Genomic DNA, 11,756 nt, shown 5'->3' with positions numbered 1-11,756 from the left:
TATTATACAAAAATGCACTACATATGAAATGGAAACATATTGCAAAAATACAATAAGATATAAAAATGACATAAAATGATGATTCCAAATTTCGTACTTATTGTGTCTGGATTGGATGGCAGTGGATCCATCAGAATATCTAAATCATAACATAACAAATTAATATGAAATGAATTTTGTTCTGTTCGATCTTTCACATATCAACATATCATCCAATCTTTTAGGGAGGTGCCCCCCTTTACTGGTTTACTGCACCGCATGGCCTGTTAAGACGGCCGGCGGCCATTTTGGAAATTCTCTGTAAGTGTTACTCTTATCTATGTGCATTATTACTATTATTAAAAGATACTACACTATCAGAGGCATTGCTTGGGGCTCTTTTTTGTATGGGAGCCCCTACTTCTTGAAGGTTTGCCTGACTCCTGCCTATCTGAAATTGGATATCTCGGATGACCCCCCCCCCCTGGTGGCAGTGACTGGCATTTCTGGGGGCTTTCTATGGATCCCTGATGTATGACACCTGGTGGCTTCAGTATAGATGACCACTACCTATTCCAGTGTTCCACATCCAGATAACCAGGAGTAGGTCCTATATACTCCATGCGCAAGCATTTCATCTATCTGGTTAGTGCAATCTGTACTCACTTCCACCATCACAGGAGTCACGGATATTCTGCTTTATTAGTTTATTGACTTTATTTACGGCAGTCACACTTTGTTCTGCACCTTCTACTTGTGGACTTTAGTGATTGCAATTATCTGTTACTGTCACTTATACACACATCTGATTCCTTTTATCCTTTACGGCTACTAGCGCTGCATTGATTATTTATGGTTTACTATTTATAGGTTTTAGAGGTTACCTTTATGCTAGCAGCTAGCCTTTGTAAAAGTATTTTAACCCAGCGCTTGATTTTGTTTGATTTTTTTATATCATCCAATCTGCTAATTCCATTTCTCTTTGTAATGAATGAACATATATGAATATATTATTATTATTATTATTATTATTATTATTAATAGACAGTATTTATATAGCACTAAAAGGTTTGCTCAGCGCTGTACATTATAGTGGGGGACAGTACATGAGACAAAACAGATTCAAGGGCCCTGCTCTTTTGGGCTTACAATCTAGGAGGGAGGGGATAATGGTACAGGAGGAAGTGGCTGTGGGGCATGGAGTGGTAGGAGGAGTGGAGGAGATCGGCTGTTAGGTGAGGGCGGGGTAGGCTTCCCTGAAGAGATGGGTTTTCAGGGTGTGCCTAAAGGTGAGGAGGGTAGGTGACAGTCTGATGGATTGGGGTAGTGAGTTCCAGAGGATGGGGGAAGTCAAGGAGAAGTCCTGCAGTCGGGCGTGGGAGGTGGAGATCAGGGAGCTAGAAAGTAGGAGGTCTTGTGAGGAGCGAAGAGTAAGGGTTGGGTGGTATTTGGGTATCAGGTCGGTGAGGTAGTTTGGGGCAGAATTATGAATGGCTTTGTACGTCAATGTTAGTATGGATTTAATGCATTGGGCAATGGGGAGCCAGTGGAGGGAATGACAGAGGGGGGTGGCAGAAGCGGAGCGGTTGGTGAGGTGGATGAGTCTGGCCACTGAGTTCAGGATAGACTGAAGAGGGGATAGTCTGCGATGAGGTAGGCCGGTGAGAAGGGAGTTGCAGTAGTCCAGACGTGAGATAATATAAAAAACAAATCCGAATATATGGAACACATTCATAAAATTAATCATTCAAACATAATGATGATGAAGAAACTAAATGATTGACTTAATAAATGAATCTGAAATGAAATAAAACACATTTTTTTGTTGTGCAAATCACTAGTGTCCTTACCTCCTCATTTTGTAGTGTCTAATACTGTCTTTGCTGACCCAGCTCCTCTGTCCCTCCCCTCATCTGCCTACATAAGCTTTTATATAACTCTCAGGGGAGGAGTTGAGGGATACTACAGAATAGCTATATTCAATCAGGTTTCCAAAAAAACCTAGGGTTTTTCCAAAGGTTACTAGGGGTTCCTTGAGCTGTGTTGCTGATTGACCTCCAATTTGATGGTGCCTGTATAGTTCCAGGGTCAGTGCCACTTTGTAGAGCAAGCTGCATGACACCAATAATCTTTTTTGGCTGTCTGTAAGGATGTCATTCTGTAAGGAGGGGCATGTTTCCCACTGGCCACCTATGTAAGGGGCATTATTTCCACCAAATTGGTTTTGCAGGGGTTCCCTGAAACTTGAAAATTAAACCTCCAGTCCCGAAAGCTCATCTCAGTTGCTAGACTGGTCTCCCAGAAGCTCTTCTCCCATACACTCTGGCAGTCCAAGCTCCTCTGAAGTCTTAGCAACCAATGCAGGATCCATAGCCCTGCACTGGATGTAAGGATGCCAAGGGACAGGCTACTGCTGGAGTGTGGGGGAGTGCCATCTGAAGGGGGAGGGGGAGGGATGAGGTAAGTAAAACTGATTTTCCTGTCCCCTAGATCAGGAGTCCCCAAATTTTCTAAACAAAGGCCCAGATTATGGTCCCTGAGATTTTTGAGGGATTGACTGTGGGCAGTGAGAGTAGAAAATACCCTGGCATCAGTGGGATAAAACAATGACCCATAATTGGTTGTCAGTGGAAGCTGTGGGCAGCTGGAAAGGAATAGTGTCCCATCATTGGTATTGGTATGAGCAATAGTGCCAATCTTTGGTATCAGTGGAAGGAATAATTCCCCATCGTTGGTATCAGTGGGAGGAATAGTGCCCCATCATTGGTGTCACTGGAAGGAATAGAGCCCCATCGTTGGTATCAGTGGGAGGAATAATGCCCCATCGTTGGTATCAGTGGGAAGGATAGTGCCCCATTGTTGGTATCAGTGGGAGGAATAGTGCCCCATCATTGGTATCAGTGGGAGGAATAGTGCCCCATCGTTGGTGTCAGTGGGAGGAATAATGCCCCATCGTTGGTATCAGTGGGAAGAATAGTGCCCCATTGTTGGTATCAGTGGGAGGAATAGTGCCCCATCATTGGTATCAGTGGGAGGAATAGTGCCCCATCGTTGGTGTCAGTGGGAGGAATAATGCCCCATCGCTGGTGTCAGTGGGAGGAATAATGCCCCATCGTTGGTGTCAGTGGGAGGAATAGTGCCCCATCATTGGTATCAGTGGGAAGAACAGTGCCCTATCGTTGGAGTCAGTGGGAAGAACAATGCCCTATCATTGGTATTAGTGCGAGCAATAGTGACAATGTTTGTTATCGTGGGAGGAAAAGTGCCCCGTCATTGGTGTCAGTAGAAGGAATAGTGCCTTATTATTGGTGCAATCAACAGTGTCCTATTGTTGAAGTTCGTAAGGAATAGTGCCACATATCAGTGGGAGGAATAGTGCCCCAAGGACCAGCTAAAGGCAAGTAAAGAGCCACATTTGGTCCACAGGGAGTAGTTTGGAGACCAGTGCCCTTGACTAAATGTGCAGTTAACCCTTGCAGTGCAAGAGCAGCTCCACTGCAAGGGAGGGCTTTTTTGTTTTTTGGCATTCAACTTCAAGCTTCACTGTTGGATTATTTTAATTTTACACATGCAGAAGACGGATACACTAGACTGTATTAATTTTTATGGATCAAGAGTTAGACAAGAAAAAGGAAACTAAGGGACTCTTCAGATACGCCACATATAAATTACTTTAAAAATATAGTTCTTTATTTTATCTTCTAAAATCCCTTAAAAACGTTGCTATTCATAGAAAATGAAACTCTGGTACAAAAATACATGTGCTATTCTTGTAATACAATATTAGATATACTACCTCTATATCTCCCCATCAAATATAATTGTCCCCTACGTTGATCATGTCTATCATGATGTCAGGAGGAGAAACAGAAGGCCAATGTGACTATCATCCATTATGAGGTGTCATTCGTAATTTTCATGGTTTCACTACAAGGGTAGCTTGATGGGAAGGCACTCAGTTCTCTACACATTTCATAGGTCAAAGGTCTACTTCTTCAGGTGAAGAATTCAAGGTAAGTATCAGAATAGCATTGTATAAATCTGTAGAACTAACTACTTAGGAGTTGCTAGAAGATTTGGCTCCCCCTATAGTCATTCACAGCCAGGAATCATGCATCCTCACACAGGCTTGCATCCAGAGTCAGAAATCAGTCTTTTAACTTTGGTTTTGTTTTATTTAGCGGATTTGAACTGGGATACGGTTAGGGGTGTACAGGATGCCAAAGGGTACTGATAAACTGAGGACAACTTTCTGGAGATATTTACAAGCCTTTTTTGCAGCATAGTCTCTGTTGGAGGGCTAGCCAGCTCTTCCTTCGTATACCACCCCAGACCCTAGATGAACTTCTCCTATTCACCCAGCAATCTGGATGCATCCCTGAACAGGGTCTCCAGTTCCTGTCACTTTAAGAGATGAACAGTCACTGGCAGGTGCCTAATCTGGTTTTCCACCAGAGTGCTCCTTCCCCTAACCACCCATGGGGTATAGGTGTACTCACTCAGATCCTCTCCTGTACCTCTTGTGGGTTGGTGGCTGCTACCAGGCCTATCAGCTGGGCCGCTCCTTTCCTGCCATAAAGGTGGTCCTCCCTCAGGGGGCCAGTGAGATCTGAGCATTCCTCCTATCCAGCACCAGGCCTGCAGGTAGGCCCCATCCCACTGGGCCTCCTCGCAGCCTCCTTCTTTCAGCTCGACATGCTCCTCTCTATCTTCCACCTGAACTCTCTACTCTCCTGCAACTTTGCCAGCTCCAAAACTTTTAAGGGTGTCCAACCTCTTGTTGGGGATTGGCTAGGGCCCCTCCAAAAGTGCCACCAGCCACTCCTCAGATCCACCCACTGCCTCTAGGGCCTTCCTCCAAAAGCCCTAGAGCAAGAGGAAATTCCAGAGTGGCTGGCCTGCAGAGCCTCTCAGCCCTGACCACAATTTGGCCCCTCTCTGGTTATTACACCTGCTGCTTAGCTCCTGTCTAACCATTGGATTCTAGCTCCCCCCAGCTACCGGGGAGGGTGCTACAAATCAAAGAGCACAAATAAAATCTGTTCCTTCATTCACATATGTGATAGCCTGAGCCACCTGGGTACAAAATCTTTATAGAATCATGGAGGAACTCATCTTTAGGGTAGAACATTCCATATAAAAGGATAGGATAGTCCGTTTATTTGTACAAAAAATGCAGAAGGGTAAGATACCTGACCTAACCTACCAATGGTCATCTACCCTCAGTCACAAATATACAGTACACTCCCTCCTCCCAAAATTTGAATGACAGTAGCAGGAGCCAATGGCTCCTATTACTCTCAGTGTCTTCTGTGAGACCAGGAAAAGGGAGCAGCGACGCTGCAGACGGGGATGGCGCTGAATCATGAGAGGACTCAGGTAAGTGTTTAGGGCCTGGGGGGGGGCAGTTAGGATTGGGAGGGGGGAATGTTTTGCCTTAATGCAGGGAATGCATTAAGGTAAAAAACGGTTTCAATTTAGAACCACTTTAACAAATAAAAAATTTAGAAATAGAATAATAAAATAATAATATAAATAAGCATTTATAAGAGAGGATGAGTATACATTTATTACAGCAATGTTTTCTCTAAGAAATATAGAATTCGTCTACAGCATGTACAGTGTCATATATAATTTTTCCCAACCCTCTTACTAATAGTGAGTCAACATATTCCAGTATAGGGGTCACACGCACCAGTAAAATGGCTCCTTACACCATGTACATGCTTTTGTTGTTGAAATATCTAGAACTCATTGCTGAGTTGTTGAACCATGGCTGTAGTTCAGAGGAAAAACCCTAATCTAACCAAGATAGCCACTGTATTTACAGATAGTAACAGAAGCTGGTGACAAGGTGACATTTGCAAAGTGGCTAGTGTAGGAAGAGCTTGTCAGGGACAGCACTAGAGGTAGGGAAAGGTTCCAGAGGAGTAGGGAAAGAGCAAGGCCTTTGCCTAGACCTCCTCAAGCTCCCTGTTAGGTATTTGGCCACTCCACATTCCATCTTCCTTGGCAAGAGCTCTCTTTAGCTTGGGCTTACTACCGCTGACTCTCTGCTGCATTGACTGTGAGTTTCAGGATGGGCGTTTCACCCGGCCAGGCTTTTGTACTGTTCAGCAAGTTCTTCAATATATAATTTTCTGCACTTCGGCCTCAGTGTGATTACTGCCATACACCCCACTGCACCTACCCCACACGTATGTTGTTGAGTGAGTCTCAGTGACACATCACTCTTGCACTAGCAGCAGCCTAGAGCTGAGCTTTGGGCACCTTACAAAAATCACATTTAGGCAACCCCTGTATATTACGGTCTAATGCTCATTTAGTCTAGGGCAGCCAGTCTCAACCAGGATTCTGTGGAACCCTAGGGTTCCTCCAGAGGTGAGCTGTGGTTAACTGACCTCCCATTTGATGATTGTCATGCCTCAAGCATACAGTTTATAATGTTTATTTTTTACCTGTTAAATGTGTCTTGCTATCACGTACTTGGTGCTCGAGGCCAGTGGTGAGAGGGCTTCCTTTGCAGTTAAGCTCCAGACTCCCCTAGAAGTGGAACAGCAGGAGTCAGGTTCAAAGTAGCATGGGTCACCTGCTGGAACTACTTGCAGTGAAGTTCTGAATGGAGTGTTGTCAGAAGAGATGTCCAGGTATTCAGCTGAGGCACTAAGATGGTGTCGGCAGACATGTGGTTCTCATGGGAAAAAACAGGCCTCAGGAGGAGCAGAAGTCAGGAGAAGAGCCAGTTCAAAACCAATGTCAGGTACTGGGTGTGGATGAGAGCAAAAGTAGTCAGGAGGCTAGCCAGGGTCATACACAGTAAAGCAGAGTAAGACAAGCCAAGGTCAGATTAGGAGGAAGGCAGAAGACAGGTCCAGGGGCACGCCGGGTCAGTACCCACAGAAGCAAGGGTTTCATAGGAACAAATGCACTGGAGAGCCATAGATCAACCAGCACTCACAGAGGGTGACTGGCAGGTCTGGTGCTACCACTAGGCAAACTAGGCAGCTGCCTATGGTGCAGCCATGGCCACTGGTTTCCCTACTCTTCACCATGGCTAGGTCTAGGGTGGTGCTGGGGTGGGCTAAGCCCCCCCAGATTTCAGTTGTGCCCTCCCAGGCCAGTCTTTCGATGGACTCTATGCCTATTGGCTGAGTGCCTTCCCCCCATCCCTGCACTCATGAAGCCTGAAAATGAGAAATGACAGGTGAGAGACAAGGGAGAGACTGGGGGTGCGGGCTGTGCTCTCTTCTCATGTCCATGGAGGAAACCTCCATGAAGCAGATGCCATAGGATCGCTCTTACATTGGCATGTTCAGTGTTTGATTAATGTCCTGGCTCCCTGCTACCGAGAGTTGAGCGGTCATTGGAAGAGATAGGGGTGGGAGATTGGGGGGTTGTGCTAGGGAGGATTGGGGGGATTTGTGGTAGGAGGGGGGATTAGGGCATTGTGCTAGGAGATGGGATTTGGGGGAAAATTGTGCACGGATAGGGGAATGGAGGGGAATTTGAGCTAGGAGAGGGGATTGGGGGGAGTTTGTGCTAAGAGTGGGGATGGGGGGGTTGTTAGCAGGGGGGATTAGGGGGAATTTGTGCTAGGAGAGGGGATGGGGGATGCTAGGAGAGAGGATTTGGGGAGATAATTTGTGTTAGAAGAAGGGATTGGGGGGAATTTGTACTAGTAGAGGGGATTGGTGGGAATTTGTGCTAGGAATCAGGTATTGGGGGGGCGTATTTGTGTTAGGAGGGGGAATGGGGGTAATTGTGCTAGGAGGGGAGATTAGGGGGAGTTGTGCTAGGAGGGGGAATTTGGGTGGGGATGAAGGATTTGTGCTGGGAACGGTAATTTGGAGGGGGTTGTGCTAGGAGGAGGGATTTAGGGGGATTTGTGCTAGATGTTGGAATTGAGGGGATTTATGATAGGAGGCGGGATTTGGGGGAGAAGATTTGTGCTATGGTGGAAAATTTGTGGGGAAAGAGGATGTGTGCAAGGAGGGGTGAAGTAGAACTACAGATTATGTTTTTTTTTGTGGGAGGGGGTGCAAGTAGCTCATCTTGCCTAGGGTGCAAAATAGTCTAGCACTAGCCCTGGTGACTGGCTTCCTTATAAAGGCTGCTGGGAGCCAATCTGTGCTGGGAGCATGTTCCAGCGTGCATCCATGCACCAGTGCACATCCTCGTCCGTGTCTTCGCTCATCAGGTGTGTGCCAACACACATCCCTTTGGCTATGTAAGGTATTAGCAGGAATGCCAGATCTTTGTGAGCCTTTGCTGTGAACAGTACCCTAAATCTTGTGCTCCACCAAGTGGGCAAAGTGTGCAACCCTACAGTAATTAATTGACTTGCTTACTAGTGTTTGAACCTGTAAGGTTTCCATCCTCCCAATATCTCTCACTCCAACAAAAGGAATCCTGGGAAGCATAGACTCCATTTTCAAGAGCACATGTGAAGAAGAACAGCTGTAAAGCCCAGCCATCACCTTAGCACATGTCTACAGTGGAGAGCTAGACCTGTGTTTCGTCACTGGCAGCATCACTGGTAAGAACTGGATTCAGGGATGTCTTAATGCATGGTCACCCCTGGGCAATGCCCAGGGGCCCCAAGTGCATGGGGCCCCATGATAATCCTGCATTACATCATACTTGCCAACTGTCCCGGCTTTGCTGGGACAGCCACACTTTTTACTAAGCTATCCCAGGAAGGCTCGGGCAGCATCCCAGAACAAGTACTGCGCCCTCTTGTTCCCAGTATTGTGCCCTCCTGACTCCTCCCTGTACTGTGCCTTTCTGCTTTCACCTCCCCCCCCCCTTCCAGTTCTGTGCCCTTTTATGTAGATTATTCTTTGATTTATGGCATTTTTTTATTGATTAAAATACATTTTACTGAAAGTACTAATACATATATGTTTAATTCTATCAACTAATTATACTTTAATTCATGAGAGTAGGTGTGTAAATTTGGGCAGGCTGGTAGATGCATTACTTTGCCCAGGGGTCCATGATGCTATTAAGACGGCCCTGACTGGATCTACGTGTACCTAGCATCTGCCATAAATATCAGTAACATAATACACTATTGTTATATTTAATGTATTCTTCCTGTATGTTTCTTTCTATTTGTTTCCAGTTTCACCTCACCTTGTTAATTTCAATAAAACATCAGAAATTTATGCAGTCTGGTTTATTGAAAGGATAAGAGGGTTTAGTTGCATGTACCTTGTAGTGAGGACAGAACAAAGATGCCTGCGTAGTTCCAGGACCAATACCACTTGACAGAACCAAAGTTACGACTGTAAGGGTGGCACTCTGATTAACAATGTAAGGAAAACATTCTTTCCACTGATCACCACCAATGTAAGAGGCATTTTCCCAATGATCACCAGTGGACTAACATTAGCCAAGTCTCTGTGAGACCCGAAAATTAATGCAAGAATTTCCTAGGGGCAAAAAGGTTGATCCAGGGGGCACATATTAAAAAAAATTACCTTGATTTACATTCCCACAGGCTTTCCCCCCACCAGTTCAAGTATGCATTTGCTCCTCCTCTGTGATGGTGCCAAGTGATCTTGCATTGCACAGAAGGGCATCAAAGACCTTAGATTTGTTCTACAATACATCCACATCATGGGGTTTGAATTTTGGACTTATCTTCCTTCCTTACTTTCGTACTCACAAATACAACCTGTAAAATTCACAGGGCAATTCCCCCTGTGAGTCAAAAATTTCCAACCCCACCCAGGCCTGACCAAAGTGTCAACAATCACAAATTTCAAACGCGTCATAAAAGCGATGAAGAATTGTAAAAATGTAGGTAGAGAACCACTCCGTGGATGTACAAACACAAAGAGATGGCTGGCTCGTATATGGAATGTCAAAAGAACCTGTTTAAATAGCTGGAGTATATATTTGGAATCTTTAAAGATCATTCTCTCTTAGAACTACAAACACAGTTAAGTAAAAGAAGAAAAAAACACTTTGAAAAGAAACATGTGTCGGGGGATATAAACCATTCAGATCCTTTACTCTGAGATTAAAGAGCACAGATGTAACAAAATGGCAGCACAGTCTTTGATGTCACATACTTTCCTTTGCTAAGAACTTCTAAACTGTTCTAAGGCCAACTTGCTTCAAAATGTTTCCATCTATGAATATAACAAAGAAAACCAATGTTTATGTTTCTTGAGGTGACCCTGTCACTGACTTAGAAATTGGAGGTAAAAGCACAGAAAAATCAAGTATTTTCATGATTTAATTGCAATGTTTATTTCCATGATTTCTTTTTTTATTGGCATGCCTTTGAACTTGCTAGAAAATTTGACCAGGCCAGGAGAGTCAGTTGTCTATTACAGCTTCCCCCAAACATCATAGCCCTCTAATCTTCTGTCTGTGCTGGCCCAGCTCCCCTGCCCCCACCTTGACCTACCCTATGCTCAGGGTTCAGATTTGGGGTAATTTTGCAAGGGCAACAAAATCCAAACCCCATTGAAGTCGACGGGAGCAGAAGGCTAAAAAAAGGTAGTGACCACTTTCTAGGCTAATAGGCAAGGAATTGTCACAAAATGGCATTGGGACTGACCACTACCATAGGAAACATGAACCAAAGCAAAAAAAAAAAAAATATTATATTTCCTGTTGCAGCCATAGATTCAGTTTGCTGAACCTTCCAAACAGCTGGAATTCGATGCCAACCAGATTTTGGACGGAACCAACAGCTCAACCTTACTATTCCCATAACCTTTTATGTAGCCACTGGAGGAGAAGTTAAGGGCAATATTATACAGTTGCACTTGAGTGACAAGTCTAGTGAGACTGCTGACATCACATTCAAGATGGCGGCATCCAGCAACAGTCTCAGGCCTTTCGGATATCTACGCAAGGGTGGCTTTTAAACATGCGCTTGCTGGAAATTTCCATTTAGTTTCAGATGCATTCATTCATTCACTGAAAAGTTTCATTTGACCATATTCATTATGTTGACCCGATTTTGTTTTCGGAATGTGTTTCGTATCTTCAGCATTCGTTTTGTATATTTGTTGGTCCAGATTCAAAAAATTTTGCAGTTTTTCTGGAAGATTGCAATATGGTTGATATATTATTGAATTGGATGGATTAGAATCAGAAGGATTTGATATTTTTGCTAGTCCAACCCACCAAGAGAAATGGTATCAGCTGATTGGACTATATAAACTGGCAAATTCTTCTAATGTATCTGAATTAACGAATATAATTAAAATAGTTTACATTCGTTATCCAAATTTGACTTATCAAACAAGTTCAAAAATTGAATTCATTTCCCCATGGGCCCGAACTGCTATTGCATCATGTGGCGTCATCCAAATTAAATGAATCAAACAAAGGCATTTATTAATTTTGTTATAACGTTTTTCCGGATTTGTTGACATTTTGTGGTTCGTATACATTCAAATCTCCAAAAATGAAATTTCCATCCGAAAAATTTAGCGAAATTAAATGCATGCCTAGAGGCTTTTACAAGTAAATAACGTGTATAAAATGCATAAAATTTACATATAACAATTCTACTTCTTGTCCCGAAGACTCAACATGAAGTTGACAACATCAACATGAAGTAGACCTAGAACAGGTACCCCCATTGGAAGATTCCTGTCGTAGTGACAACTGTTAAATTATGGATTTGTGGTCACATTTTATAGGAGTAGATTTATCCTTACCTCTTGTTCTGGAGACAACTCTAAAATTTTGAATATCCCTTTTTTAGTATTTTTTTCTGGCTGACAATTTTCCCCATTCTATCCAAAATT

This window comes from Staurois parvus, unplaced genomic scaffold (genome assembly GCF_062004578.1).
Source record: "Staurois parvus isolate SC_StPar_1 unplaced genomic scaffold, SC_StPar_1.0 ptg000457l, whole genome shotgun sequence".
NCBI classification, from domain to species: Eukaryota; Metazoa; Chordata; class Amphibia; order Anura; family Ranidae; genus Staurois; species Staurois parvus.
This window is presented reverse-complemented; position numbering follows the sequence as displayed.